This window comes from Schistocerca nitens, chromosome 11, assembly GCF_023898315.1.
Source record: "Schistocerca nitens isolate TAMUIC-IGC-003100 chromosome 11, iqSchNite1.1, whole genome shotgun sequence".
Lineage (NCBI taxonomy): Eukaryota > Metazoa > Arthropoda > Insecta > Orthoptera > Acrididae > Schistocerca > Schistocerca nitens.
Genome location: NC_064624.1, coordinates 51,451,912 through 51,466,666, shown reverse-complemented (window position 1 = coordinate 51,466,666; position 14,755 = coordinate 51,451,912).

Genomic DNA, 14,755 nt, shown 5'->3' with positions numbered 1-14,755 from the left:
ACATTGGAAGTACTCAAACTGAAAGCAAGGCAGCACTAGTACTACTACATGCATATACACGCAACAGACAAGCAGATACCATCCTGTGATTGGGTTTTAGAAACAGTTGTGCAGTCTGCCTGTTGCGTGCAAGGGATACTGACAAGTTTATTAAATGATGAATACAGGTCATTAAGGGGCCAAAGGGATTGAAACTGTTACCATTGTGAATATCATAGGTTTACATGGGTGGAATTTTGCATTGAAATGAACGTAACCCTAAGTGGTTTTAATTGCAGTACCTTTTACAAAGTGAAACATTAAAATGACTATTTTGAAAGTGATTTTTATTACACAGTAGAATGTTGCAGAATCTTTATACAGCATAATGCTATTATTAATTATACTTAGTGTGTGGAACATGTGAAAAATGCAAAGCAGTTACTATAACACTTATGCTATATCCAGATGTTGTCTCATGTCACTTACACAAAGCTTCTGAAAATTTGTTTTTAAATGTGTGTCACTGCTGGTAAGCTTCAATTAGATGGTGGATTCTAGAAGTTACCACAATTGTCAAATACTCACTGTGCAGTTACTGGTCTTATTAAGAGTGCACTCCACATTTGTCAGAATGTACTTGGATGTTTGCAGAGTTATAATTATAGAATCTACCTGGATTAGTATTTAATCCTTCGCTTATTTTATACATCACATGTATCCAGTCCTTCCTCCTCTTCTGCTGGGGGGGGGGGGGGGGGGTAGTGGAAAAGAGGGGAAATAAAAAGACTGAGTGTGTTGGTGGAATGATGGCTGTTTAGTGCTGGAATGGGAATCAGGAAGGGGCTGGGTGGGTGACAACAGTGACTAACGGAGGTTGAGGGTGTGCGTGTTAACTCCTGCCCCTTTCCGGTGCAACACAGTACTGTATCTCTTCCTATGAACCCCTCCCCACCCAACACGTTCTCTGTTCTGTTCTATCCCAGTTCGCACCCACTAACTCCACCATTCAGTCACATCTACCATCCCCCTCCTTCATACTTATCCAGCCTCAGACCTGCTACCCACAGTAATATGTATGTTTTTATTAGTTATTATTTGGTTTGATTCTCGTGACTTCTCGCCAATTTTACTGAGGATTCGTGTTTTGCTATCGTCAACTCCCTCAGATTTAATCTTGTTTCCTCCGTTTCCATCCTTTTTATTCTTTTCATCCTTTTCGTGAATTTTCACACATATTTGGGTGTATTTTTGCGAAATTTTTCAGATGTAATGTACATTAATATAATTTTTCGAATTTTTCCACCACTATTGATCCTAGCTATTTCCACCTGCATCATTACAGAAAGATTTCCTTATCCCTGTCCAGATCCCAGTGCCACATACAGTGCTTGGCTCGTGGAATCCCCCCCTAAGGGCGTGATCATCAATTTACCCATCTCTGCCTGCCACCTCTCCTTGCACAATGACCTCCATCTGTTCAGATTCCACCAATTCTTAGCCCTCACCAACATAGTCCTGTGAAACTGTATCAACCAATCCCAAACCTCCTAGGATAATCTTCTCTCCATCCACAAAATTTATGCAATCCGAAATTCCTGGAACCCATAACACACATTGAAACTCTTGCCCAGCTGGAACTTGAGCAACATGCTTGCTGTCACCTCAAAAAGTTCTCCATCCTGCTCACTTCCTACTCCCGCATTGGAGTACCACTGCCCACCACCTCTACAACAGCCTCCAAACCTCCCCCACATTCCCTCATAGCTGACAAACCCTATCTCACAGACCTACACACTTACCCCACCCTCCAAAACTCCCTTCCACCACCACACAGAATCGAGAACCTAAACAGACCCGCAACACAGTCATGAACTGTTCCTCCAGAAGCCTTAGCTCCACAGAAATATCAGTCCTTTCCAAAGGCCTCACTTACCCCAGTCCCAAATTCAAACATCCAGTAGTTGGTAAAGACCTTCTCTCCTTCTCCCTGTCCCTACAGTGGAAATACTTTCTTGCCACCAAACCTACCAATCAGACTTAGCCAAAGACCAATATTGAACCTTGCCTAACTCAGTTCACTCCTCCATCCAACTGTGATTCACCCCCACGGTCCCCAAACCACCCCTGTTAACTTTCCAGAATTTCTTAACCTCAAACCTTGCGTCACCATCATTCCTCAAATCCCTCAGCATGCAGACTAACCTTACATCCTCAGAAAGAACCACAGCCCACCATCTAAAAACTAATCATGACCTTTTAATCCTACCTGCTGACAGAGGCTCCACCACGGTTGTTTTGAACTGCAAGGATTACCTGGTGAAAGGATTCCGCCCACTGTCAGATATGTCCACCTACAAACCTTGCCACAGTGACCCCATTCCAGTAATCCAGCAGGATCTCTAGTCACTACTCAAATCCTTAGGTCTATTCCAGAACCTCTCCCCAAAGTCCATATCTCTACTCATCCCTACCAGTCCCTGCACTCCAACCTCCTACATGCTTCCTAAAGTCCATAAACCTAACCACCCAGGACACCCCATTTTGGCCAGTTACTGTGCACCCACTGAGAGAATCTCTGCTCTCATAGACCAACACCTTCAACCTGTTACCCGGAACCTACCCTTTTATTTAAAAGATACCAACCATTTCCTCCACCGACTCTCCATGGTTCCTGTCCTTTTACCACATGGTGCCTTGTTCATCATTATTGATTCCACTTCCCTTTACACTAACATTCCTAATGCCCATGGCCTTACCACTATTGAAAACTATCATTCCTAATGCCCGACGGATTCCAAACCAACAACCTCATTTCCAGTCACCATGACCAACTGTATTCTCATCCGCAATTACTTCCCTCCTTTGAAGGCATTACCTACAAACAAATCTGGGGTATGGCTCTGGGCACCCACATGGCACCATCCTATGCCAATCAATTCATGGGCCATCTAGAGGAATCCTTCCTAAAAACCCAGAATCCTAAACCCCTCACCTGGTTCAGATTCAATAATGATATCTTTGCTATTTGGAGCAAAGGTTAGAACACCCTATCCACATTCCTCCAGGACCTCAAATACTTTCCTCCATTCACTTCACCTGGTCCTACTCATTCCAACAAGCCACATTTGTAGATGCAGACCTGCACCTCAAAGGTGACTACATCAGTATCTCCGTCCATATCGAACCTACTAACCACCAGCAATATCTCCACTTCGACAGCTGCCACCCATTCCATACCAAGAAGTCCCTCCCGTACAGCCTAGCCACCTGTGGTCGTTGCATCTGCAGTGGCGAGCAGTCCCTCTCGAAATATACCGAGGGTCTCACTGAAGCCTTCACTGACAGTAGTTATCCTCCCAACCTTATACAAAAGCAAATCTCCTGTGCCTTATCTTTCCAGTCTCCCACCACCTCCCAAAGTCTCACTGTCTGGCCACAGAGGAGCATTCCCCTTGTAACTCAGTTCCACACAGGGCTGGAGCAACTGAATTACATTCTCTGCCAGGGTTTGGATTACATCTCATCCTGCCCTGAAATGAGAAACGCCCTGCCCACTATCCCTCCCACCCTTCCCACCCCTCCCACACTGGTTATTCTACCATCCACCGAACCTACACAATATACTCGTCCATCCTTAAGCAACCCCTGCTCCCAATTGCTTACCTCATGGCTCATACCCCTTTAACACCACCACCACCAGCCCAGTCACTAACATCACCTATCCCATCAAGGCCAGGGAGGGCTACCTGTGAAACTATTCATGTGGTCTACAAGTTAAGCTGCAACCACTGTGCTACATTCTATATAGGCAAGACAACCAACAAGCTGGTTGTCCACATGAGTGGCCACCGACAAACTGTGACCAAGAAATGAGTGGACTATCCTGTTGCTCAACTTGCTGCTAAATATGATATCCCTCATTTCAATGACTGCTTCACAGCCTGTGCCATAGGGATCCTTTCCACTAACACCAGCTTTTCTGAATCACGCAGGTGGGAACTTTCCCTGCAATACATCCTACGTTCCAGTAACCCTTGTGGCTTCAACCTTCGTTAGTCACTGTCCTCACCCATCCAGCCCATTCTCTGTTCCCATTCCAGCACTACACAGCTGTCATTCCACTGCCACACAGCTGTCATTCCACCGCCACACCCAGTTTGTACATTTGCTCTTCTTTTCCACTATTGGCCCCCTCCCCCACCTCTCCCGTGCTCTCTGTCTAACCTATAGCACTTCACTGTCCACCAACCCTAAAATACTATACCTCCCCTCCCCTTCCCAGCCCCCTGCTTACCTCCACCCAGTTGCCACTCCCATCGTGCACTGGTGATGCTGCTCGCAGTGTGTGTGGTTTCAGTTGCCTGAGACTGCAGTAGTGTGTGAGAATTGCATTTGCGTGAGTGTTTGTGTGCACATCTGCATACATGTCTGTTGTTCACAAAGACCAGTTGCTGAAAGCTTTAATTGTGAAGGTCTCTTTGTTGTGCCTATCTGTGACTCAGGATCTCTGCTATATGGTGATCAGCAACTTTCCTACTCATAATATTGTTACATTCCATCCCGGATTTTCCATTGTTTGATTACAATATTGGTTTTCACAGAGAAACACACATTAAAAGAAAACCCTTTGCACAAAGATATGTATGCACCTGCTAATACTGCTACTGCAGAACTGCTGTACGAGTTCTGCACACATTATAGGACCCAATGGCTTTCATTTACAACAAATACCATAAGAATTTTTCAGTTGAGTGGCCCAAAAAATCAGTTTGTGTATCGCTGTTTTTGTAAAGTTAAATTAGTGGTACTAGAAACGCTGAATACAGAAAAAGAATTTCAGAAAAATCATGGAAGAACATACATGGATGTAAGGAGAGGCCACTGAGAGCTGAAATTTTACCAAGAGTGTGACTCCACCTTCAAACCACGTCACTAGGAAGATTGGAAAGTAAACCAGTTGTGAATTTGTACTCTACTCATATAAAGCAAGTGGTCACTGCTTTTTACCTAAGTGGCCATTTCCTGTGCCTGTTCAGTGTAGTGAAAAATTTGTCTCTCAGGATGTATACGATCCGGGACAACTGGGAGATCCAGGAAAAACCTGGTAATTTTTTCATCTGGGAGAAAACCGGGAAAAACCCGGGAATTTTGAAAAATTCCGTGAATTTTTCATTGTTTTTGTTTTCAGTTAAATTTTTGTAATTTTGACTGCTAAGAACCAATACTCTCACTAAGGATATTACTGTATCCTGCTACTGCAGAATAATACTGCAGCAATGAAACATGAACGAGAGAAAAAATGAAAATAAAACTTAAATTGCAAATTAAATGCCGCATATACAGCAACAAAATACAGTGCTCATACAAGTGTCTGCCAACAGCAAAATGCTTCAAAGGCTTTAGGAAGACTATGCAATGTTCCTTAACAACAAATTGCCTCCAATGAGCATGATGTCACAACTGCTTACATTAGATTTGTTTTAGCAGTTACAAGTGGGATCATGCGCATGCACAGTTGAGTAGTACGTTCTCCCGCTTCTGGTTACAGAAATGTGGATGTTGGCTGTGTAAACAGTCGCAGCAGGCAGCTAGATGCTACCGGGAAAAACTTTACTGGAGCGTCCAAGCTGCCAGATTCTTGTATGCGCAGCAGGCCCAGTTCTAGGCGGGGGTGGGGGCCAAATTCATACATCCAGCGCACGTTAGTCTATCGATTATTCATATGATTTTGAATCGTATCCCTGTTGGTTTTTGAACATTTTTGAACACATTCTAAGTTGATTTCCGAATGAATCGTAAGTTGATTTGTGAATGCGTGCATAGTGTACATGATGTCTCTGTCAGGGGAATGCTCATCGCACATAGAAACAAACTTTCCTACAGACAAAAGGCGCTATACAAGCTAAGCGGAGTAAGGCCCAACAGATGAATGCCAACTGCTGTCTGATTGTGTGATTGATTGGGTTTGTGAATGATGAGCGTTGTTATAATTCCTAGCAAAATCCATAGATTCAGATTGCAGGAGTGAAAATAAATGAATAACAGGTAAGAAAGATTATGTATTACCTTCTTGGTGTATCCAAAAAAAATGAAATTTTTACAGAAAATATTTGGCCAGATTGCTATACTAGTAAGGGCCAGTTGTACAGTCCCCGGCTAGCAGCCGCTTTTAAATTCTATTCTGGAAGAAGCACGTAAAACACATTGTATGAACATGTAGCAATGCCTAACCGGAGAATAATTGTGGGATAACTAAACCAGTGATTCTGGCAGAGTTAGTGGAGTTAATCTGTGAATAAGCTTTGACATTGGCAGGAATAGTTACAGAATTAGTGGTAACAAGACTGTTTGTTAGAATGAGGAAGGAGAAGAAATGGGGACATCACACAAATTATGGATCAATATGACGATTTCATGTTTGTATAAAAATTTTGTAGTACTACTTTTCGATCTCATACTTGAGAAACTGGAGCGTATGAAAGAAGTGTGAAACTATTTCCTAATGTAACGCTTTTTGCTTGCAGTTGGCCTAATAGGCATTTGATATTGGTACTTTGTGAATTATATTCTGTCGTTACAAAAAAGACCATTTGTGCCAAAACAGTCTTGTTTATTTGGTGCGTATTTCAATTGTTGGAGTATTTTAAAGGCCTATTTTGTTTTATCTAGCAGACAGTGACAAAATAGACATAATCAGATCGAGAAACCACACCAGTCTTGGATCCTATTTGCATTTACAACTTTTTCAGTATTAGACAATGACATTTTGACTTCTCATGTAGCAAAATGTTTGACGAACTTTGATGTGGTAATAGATTCTTTCGCAGAAAAGAAAGCACACCATGTAAAACTGTAGCAAAATAAGAGAGAAAAAAATTCTAGGAGCTAACGACTGAAGAAATGTGTATTGTCTTGCTTGTCTCATGTCGTTACTGGATTTATGTATCCTATATTTAATTTTATGTCACACAAAGCAGCAAGTTGTTAGCTGAAAGGGAATAATTAAAAAGAGAGAGAGAGAGAGAGAGAGAGAGAGGGACAGGGACAGGATGTCAAACCGGCCGATTGTAAGCAGGAGAGGCACCACAAAACATTTTAATTTCCGCTATCCTGAATGTGGTTTGATGGCATCCATTACAAAATATACATGTTTCAATTCCACAGAGCGATGTACAGTGACGTGCGATAGAAGACTACTGTGTGAGGAGGCGAGGCACTTATGACCAAATAACATGTTTTACATTTCCTCGAACAAGTATGTTTTATGCATCAGACTCTTCAGAAAGATGTGCGCTACAAAATGAACATATTTTTTAAATTTTTGACGTCCTATCTCAAATGCTCGAGGGAGTGGCGGAGTATTGCACCAGTTCGGCAATATCATAGATCTGGGGCTGATGCGCAGAGCAGTCTTAGTTACACTGGGGAAATGGGTAGTCTCCACATGACCCGTGTTTACATTTAGTGATTTTGCTGTTTACTTTTCGTCTACTGCTTTCACGTCAAATGAAAACAAAACAGATTTCTGATTTCCACCTTTCTGACAGTCAAGCATTAATTGCCTTGCAGAACAATGAAGTTATTTTTGTCAGCTTTCTAAAGAAATTTTCTTTTATTAATCTTTTCCGCTGAGTCAGACAATATATTTGAAATGAAGTGTTTAATTCCACACACTGTTCACTGCATATCAAGTGCACATTTTCAGCTTCAAGCATGTATGGCATAAAGCCATAATAAAGAACCAAACACGAGATAACACAGTACTGGTACTGCAAGAAAATTTACATCCCGAAAACCACATTGAAAAGCTTAATATCGGGGCATGGCCTACTTAACTGGGAATATGGACATACGAATGTGCACTTTAAATGTGCACATTTTAGTATGGGTCACAAAATTCCGATGCTCTTGGAGTATCCTCTGATGTCTTGTTTCTTTTATGACATAATGTAAGATCTTTTAATATTTTACATGTACGAGCATATGGGCTCCCTACGACACTGTAGCTGCGCAAGCGCGGTGACGCGTTTCATCTGGCGCTCTCCGGCAACTGCAGAAACGAACCTATTTCGAACAGGTCACGGGAAAATATTCCGAATGGTGGTTTGAAAAGTGTTACCATCAAAGTACCATTCTGGCAGTTACAACAGAGCTATGTGCGATAATGTACGATGAATTTCTTAAATAACAGAGCGTTTGACTCTCATTTAAAAATCAACTCTTTGATGACAAGCCATTTAGATGAATGTCGAGCCCAGAAGATCAGACATTTATGTCGTCGTTAAAAATTTTATGGGCACATTTTTGTGATGTATCTTAAATTGTAATATGCGCATAAAAGACCAATGTTTTATGTGAAAGCTTGGCTTGTCTTGCAATGTATTAATCTTACAGACTGATATTATATGTGAAAGCTTTGCATTTCATGTAGCAACACTATGTATAATAATTTAAACCATTAACTTTTTCTGGTTGTGTGTTTGCACTACTTAACAGTGATGTTGCTATTGGGTGACCGCATCACGTGTCCTAAGCTCTGAATACCCGCTGTCATCAGCTTGCGAGATCACGTGACATGAGCATCCATTACAAAATATACATGTTTCAATTCCACAGAGCGATGTACAGTGACGTGCGATGGAAGACTACTGTGTGAGGAGGCGAGGCACTTATGACCAAATAACATGTTTTACATTTCCTCGAACAAGGCTTACAAAAGGACATCGCAATCTCGATTTCAGTGCTTCGGAAAGCAACATGCAGTGTTTGGTGGAATTTGAATTTATACTTTCGTAATATGAAAATGTGCAGTGTACATGTTGCTGCACATCAAAGATCTTTCGAGAACGCGTTTTTTCCCCTGTGTTTACTTTTCTAAAGCTCCAGGAAATTATACTCCCGTGTATAAAACCATAATCATTTAAAGGACTTATAAGTTATACAGTTCCGAGAGAAAGTATACTGTGAGTTATCAGGGAAAAAGTATGTTTTAACTTGGGAGAAAGTGTATTTTTAACCGGTAAATCCGGGTATTTTTTTTTTTTTCCTTGTCCACGTATACACCCTGTTCTCTGGTTTTGGGTTAATATTACAATAACCATGGGTTTCATTCAGTCCTTTGTTGATCACTCTGGTGTGACATATGAAGATAGTAAAACGAAAGCCAAAGTTTTAAATTTTGTGTTCGAGAAATCATTCCATGGGAGAATCGTGCAAACATACCATCATTTGACACTGGGTCAGACTCACATATGTATGACATAGTAATAAGCATCCCTGGCCTAGAGAAACAACTGAAAGATTTTAAAGCAAATAAATCACCATATCTGGATAGAATCCCAGTTGGTTTTTACAAAGAGCACTGAACAGTGTTGGCCACTTACCTAGCCTACAGTTGTCATGAATCTCTCACCCAGAACAAATATGCAAGTGAGGGGAAAAATGCACTGGTGACTGCAGTATATGAGACGGGTAAAAGAACAGACCCACAAAATAACAGCCCAATATTCCTAACTTCAGTTTGCTGCAGAGTCCTTGAACATATTCTCAGTTTGATTATATTAAACTTTCTTGATACTGAGAAGCCTATGACCATGAATCAGCATGGTTTTAGAAAGCATCGCTTATGTGAAACTCAACTTGGCTTTTTCTCACATTATATACTATGAAGTATGAATGAACTACAACAGGCAGAGTCCATACTTCTAGATTTCTGGAAGGCATTGCAGGCTGGTAAAGAAAGTATGAGCAATGTGGAATAAGTTCACAGATATGTGAGTGGCTTAATCGAACCCAGTATGAAGTTCTCGATGGCAAGGGTATCATCAAGATTGCTCAAGGGAAGTGTGATAGGTCTGTTGCTGTTTTCTATATGTGTAAATGATTTGATGGACTGGGTGGTCAGCAAACTGTGGTTACTTGCTGATGATGGTGTGGTGTACGGTAAGGTGTCAAGGGTGAGTGACTGTAGGAGGATGCTAGACAACTAAGAAAAAATTTCTGATTGATGTGATGGATGGCAGATAGCTCTAAATGTGGAAAAATGTAAGTTAATATGAATTAATGGGAAGAATAAACCTGTAATTTTTGAAAATAGTATTGGTAGTGTCCTGCTTGATGCAGTCAAGGTATTTAAATATCAGAGTGGAAAGTTGCAAAGCAATATGAGATGGAACAAACGTGTGAGAACTGTATTAGGGGTGATAATGATCGACTTCACTTTATTGGAAGAATTTTAGAAGATAATGGTTCACCTGTAAAGCAGACTGCATATAGGATGCTGGTCGGGTCTATTCTTGAATGTTTGGGACCCGTACTGGATCAGATTGAAGTAATACATTGAAGCAATTCAGAGGCAGGCTGATTGATTTGTTACTGGTAGGTTCAAACAAAACGAGTGTTAATGAGAGGCTTTGGGAACTCAAATGGGAATCCCTGCAGGGAAGGTGACATTCTTTTTGAGAAACACTATTGAAAAAAATTGTAGAACAATCATTTGAAGCTGACTGCCAGACTATTCTACTGCTGCTGACATACATTGCACACGCAGACCACGAAGATAACATATGAGTAATTAGGGCTCATACGGAGGAATTTAGTACAGAGTGTTGTTTTTCGAGGTTGTGTTTGGGAGTGGAGCATTAAAGGAAATGACTAGTAGTGATACAGGATACCCTTAATGCCACACCATGTAAGGGCTTGCAGAGTATCTTCGTAGATGGCATAGAGTACGCTCTTTCCTGAGAGTTCTGGAGGATTGCTAGTGGTGCAATCAAAACCATATTATTTATTTTTATTTGTACAAATTTAGGACAATTCCACAATCAAATTTAGACATTAAATGAGCAATTTTATAGTTGATAAAGCCTCCGTAATCCACTACATCAGTAACATGGCTGTGATATTTGAGAGGAGGAGAAAGTTGTCGTGAAATCTTGTTGTTGTTATTGTTGTCTTCAGTCCAGAGACTGGTTTGATGCAGCTCTCCATGCTACTCTATTCTGTGGAAGCTTCATCATCTCCCAGTACCTACTGCAACCTACATCCTTCTGAATCTGTTTAGTGTAGTCATCTCTTGGTCTCCCTTTATGATTTTTACCCTCCATGCTGTCCTCCAATACTAAATTGGTGATCCCTTGATGCCTCAGAACATGTCCTACCAACTGATCCCTTCTTCTAGTCAAGTTGTGCCACAAGCTTCTCTTCTCCCCAATCCTATTCAACACCTCCTCATTAGTTATGTGATCTACCCATCTAATCTTCAGCATTCTCCTGTAGCACCACATTTCGAAAGCTTCTATTCTCTTCTTGTCCAAACTAGTTACTGTCCATGTTTCACTTCCATACATGGCTACACTCCATACAAATACTTTCAGAAACGACTTCCTGACACCTAAATCTATACTCGATGTTAACAAATTTCTCTTAATTAAGGAAAACTAGTTGAGTATTTGGCTTTTCCTGGTCATGTAGTTATTCCAATTCCAACCTCCTGCATCGCTGTTCTTTGTCCTGCTATCCTCTCTATCTGCCCCCTGGTGGCTCACAACTCTTTAGTGACTATGTGCTTGGCTAGCATGGGGCCCCAGCCTTTGGAGTAGTACTTCCTTTCTTTTACTGCAAGCTTACATTTCTATGATCCATTTCCCCCTCTGCCTCTCCATCAGATGGTTTTCTTGGTGCAGACTCTACTTGGACCTGGTTTGTCATTGGGACACGAGTTTCCACTTCTAGCATTTTCTACAACTTTTCATTAAATACACTCCTGGAAATGGAAAAAAGAACACATTGACACCGGTGTGTCAGACCCACCATACTTGCTCCGGACACTGCGAGAGGGCTGTACAAGCAATGATCACACGCACGGCACAGCGGACACACCAGTAACCGCGGTGTTGGCCGTCGAATGACGCTAGCTGCGCAGCATTTGTGCACCGCCGCCGTCAGTGTCAGCCAGTTTGCCGTGGCATACGGAGCTCCATCGCAGTCTTTAACACTGGTAGCATGCCGCGACAGCGTGGACGTGAACCGTATGTGCAGTTGACGGACTTTGAGCGAGGGCGTATAGTGGGCATGCGGGAGGCCGGGTGGACGTACCGCCGAATTGCTCAACACGTGGGGCGTGAGGTCTCCACAGTACATCGATGTTGTCGCCAGTGGTCGGCGGAAGGTGCACGTGCCCGTCGGCTTGGGACCGGACCGCAGCGACGCACGGATGCACGCCAAGACCGTAGGATCCTACGCAGTGCCGTAGGGGACCGCACCGCCACTTCCCAGCAAATTAGGGACACTGTTGCTCCTGGGGTATCGGCGAGGACCATTCGCAACCGTCTCCATGAAGCTGGGCTACGGTCCCGCACACCGTTAGGCCGTCTTCCGCTCACGCCCCAACATCGTGCAGCCCGCCTCCAGTGGTGTCGCGACAGGCGTGAATGGAGGGACGAATGGAGACGTGTCGTCTTCAGCGATGAGAGTCGCTTCTGCCTTGGTGCCAATGATGGTCGTATGCGTGTTTGGCGCCGTGCAGGTGAGTGCCACAATCAGGACTGCATACGACCGAGGCACACAGGGCCAACACCCGTCATCATGGTGTGGGGAGCGATCTCCTACACTAGCCGTACACCACTGGTGATCGTCGAGGGGACACTGAATAGTGCACGGTACATCCAAACCGTCATCGAACCCATCGTTCTACCATTCCTAGACCGGCAAGGGAACTTGCTGTTCCAACCGGACAGTGCACGTCCGCATGTATCCCGTGCCACCCAACGTGCTCTAGAAGGTGTAAGTCAACTACCCTGGCCAGCAAGGTCTCCGGATCTGTCCCCCATTGAGCATGTTTGGGACTGGATGAAGCGTCGTCTCACGCGGTCTGCACGTCCAGCACGAACGCTGGTCCAACTGAGGCGCCAGGTGGAAACGGCATCGCAAGCCGTTCCACAGGATTACATCCAGCATCTCTACGATCGTCTCCATGGGAGAATAGCAGCCTGCATTGCTGCGAAAGGTGGATATACACTGTACTAGTGCCGACATTGTGCATGCTCTGTTGCCTGTGTCTATGTGCCTGTGGTTCTGTCAGTGTGATCATGTGATGTATCTGACCCCAGGAATGTGTCAATAAAGTTTCCCCTTCCTGGGACAATGAATTCACGGTGTTCTTATTTCAATTTCCAGGAGTGTAAATACAGGGTCCTCGTTGTTGGACTTGACTTGCTAGCAATTTCCAAAATTCTCCAGAAGTGTGGATCATGCAGGAAAGGTCACCCAATGTGGTTTATGCTCCACCTTTGCACCCTTGCCTTTAATAAGTGTCCCCCTCCACGTCCGGGGGTTAGAATAGGACCAAGATAATCCTACCTGTCGTAAGAGGCGACTAAAAGGAGTCTCACACTTTTCGGCCCTATAAGTTCAGGTCCTATTTCATGGTTTGACCTACCCTTTTCCAACTTCTACAGAAGTGCAGGCCAGTGGGGAAGGACACCTTACATGGTGCCCAGTTATCCATAGTTCTACGAGATTTGATCTCCTGAACCTCTTCTCCTCATGGCTTTGCATCTCCACCTGCAGTTCAACTATTTGGGCGATGACACTTTCTGGGGTATGTCATCTTTTGTTGTCTCCTGTCCTCTTTCGCCCCCATCACAATATTGGATTTCTCTGTACCCAATCTCCAGCACGGTAGCCAGTCTGCTGTGGTGGGACCATCATGTACCCATTTGGTGGTAGCCCCTGCCAACACAGAAATCTCACTGCTGATGCCTGAGCTGTATACTCCCCACATATGCCAAAGAGTAGATGCCTGTCTTCATGGGGCATCCGGACTCCTGGCAACAGCCATCATACCAGGTGGCCTTTGCTGTGGCTGAGTGTCACCTGTGGGGACATCCCTGATTGGAGTGGGTGGCATCAGGGTGGATGACCCACAATGAAGCAGACTGTCATCTTTTGCTGGGGACTGAATATCTCCAGCAGTCTCCAAGAAAGGGAAGGTTGATTTAAATGCCGACAGGTATGACCCTAAATTGTTCCCCTCCCTAGCAACACCTAAGGGAGGAACCTAGGGCTTCAGAGCAACTGGATCCAAATTTGCCACATTACTGAGTTTGCAGTTGAACTGATGGGTACTCCTTTTGGAGACAAAGCCTCTGTTTTCTGTTGAGCACCTAGAGGATAAGTTTGGGGAAGTGATTGCTGTTCAAAATGCACAATGGGTCACTTTTGATTCAGATGGCATCCCCAAGCCAGTCCTGGGTGTTACTCGCCTGTGACAAGCTGGGTGATACTCCTGTTTTGGTCGCTCCCCACAAAAGCCTCAATATGGTCCGGGGAATTATTTTTCATCACGACCGCCTGTTACAGTCCGATGACAAGCTGTGTACCAGTTTAGAATGGTGGGATGTTCATTTCATGTGGCATGTTCACAGGGTACCCAAAGACAGTAGAGCTGCCATTGGTGCCTTCATCTTGGCCTTTGAGGGTGATCATTACCTGAAAAAGTGATGGTGTACCAATGTGACATCAAACCCTATGTTCCTCCCCCTATGCAGTGCTTTGTTGTTGTTGTGGTCTTCAGTCCTGAGACTGGTTGATGCAGCTCTCCATGCTACTCTATCCTGTGCAAGCTTCTTCATCTCCCAGTTCCTACTGCAGCCTAATCCTTCTGTATCTGTTTAGTGTAATGCAGTGCTTTAAGTGCTGGAAATTTGGGCACATGTCCTCCCATTGCCCTTCCAGCACCACATGTAGAGACTGCGTACGTACGCTGCATCCA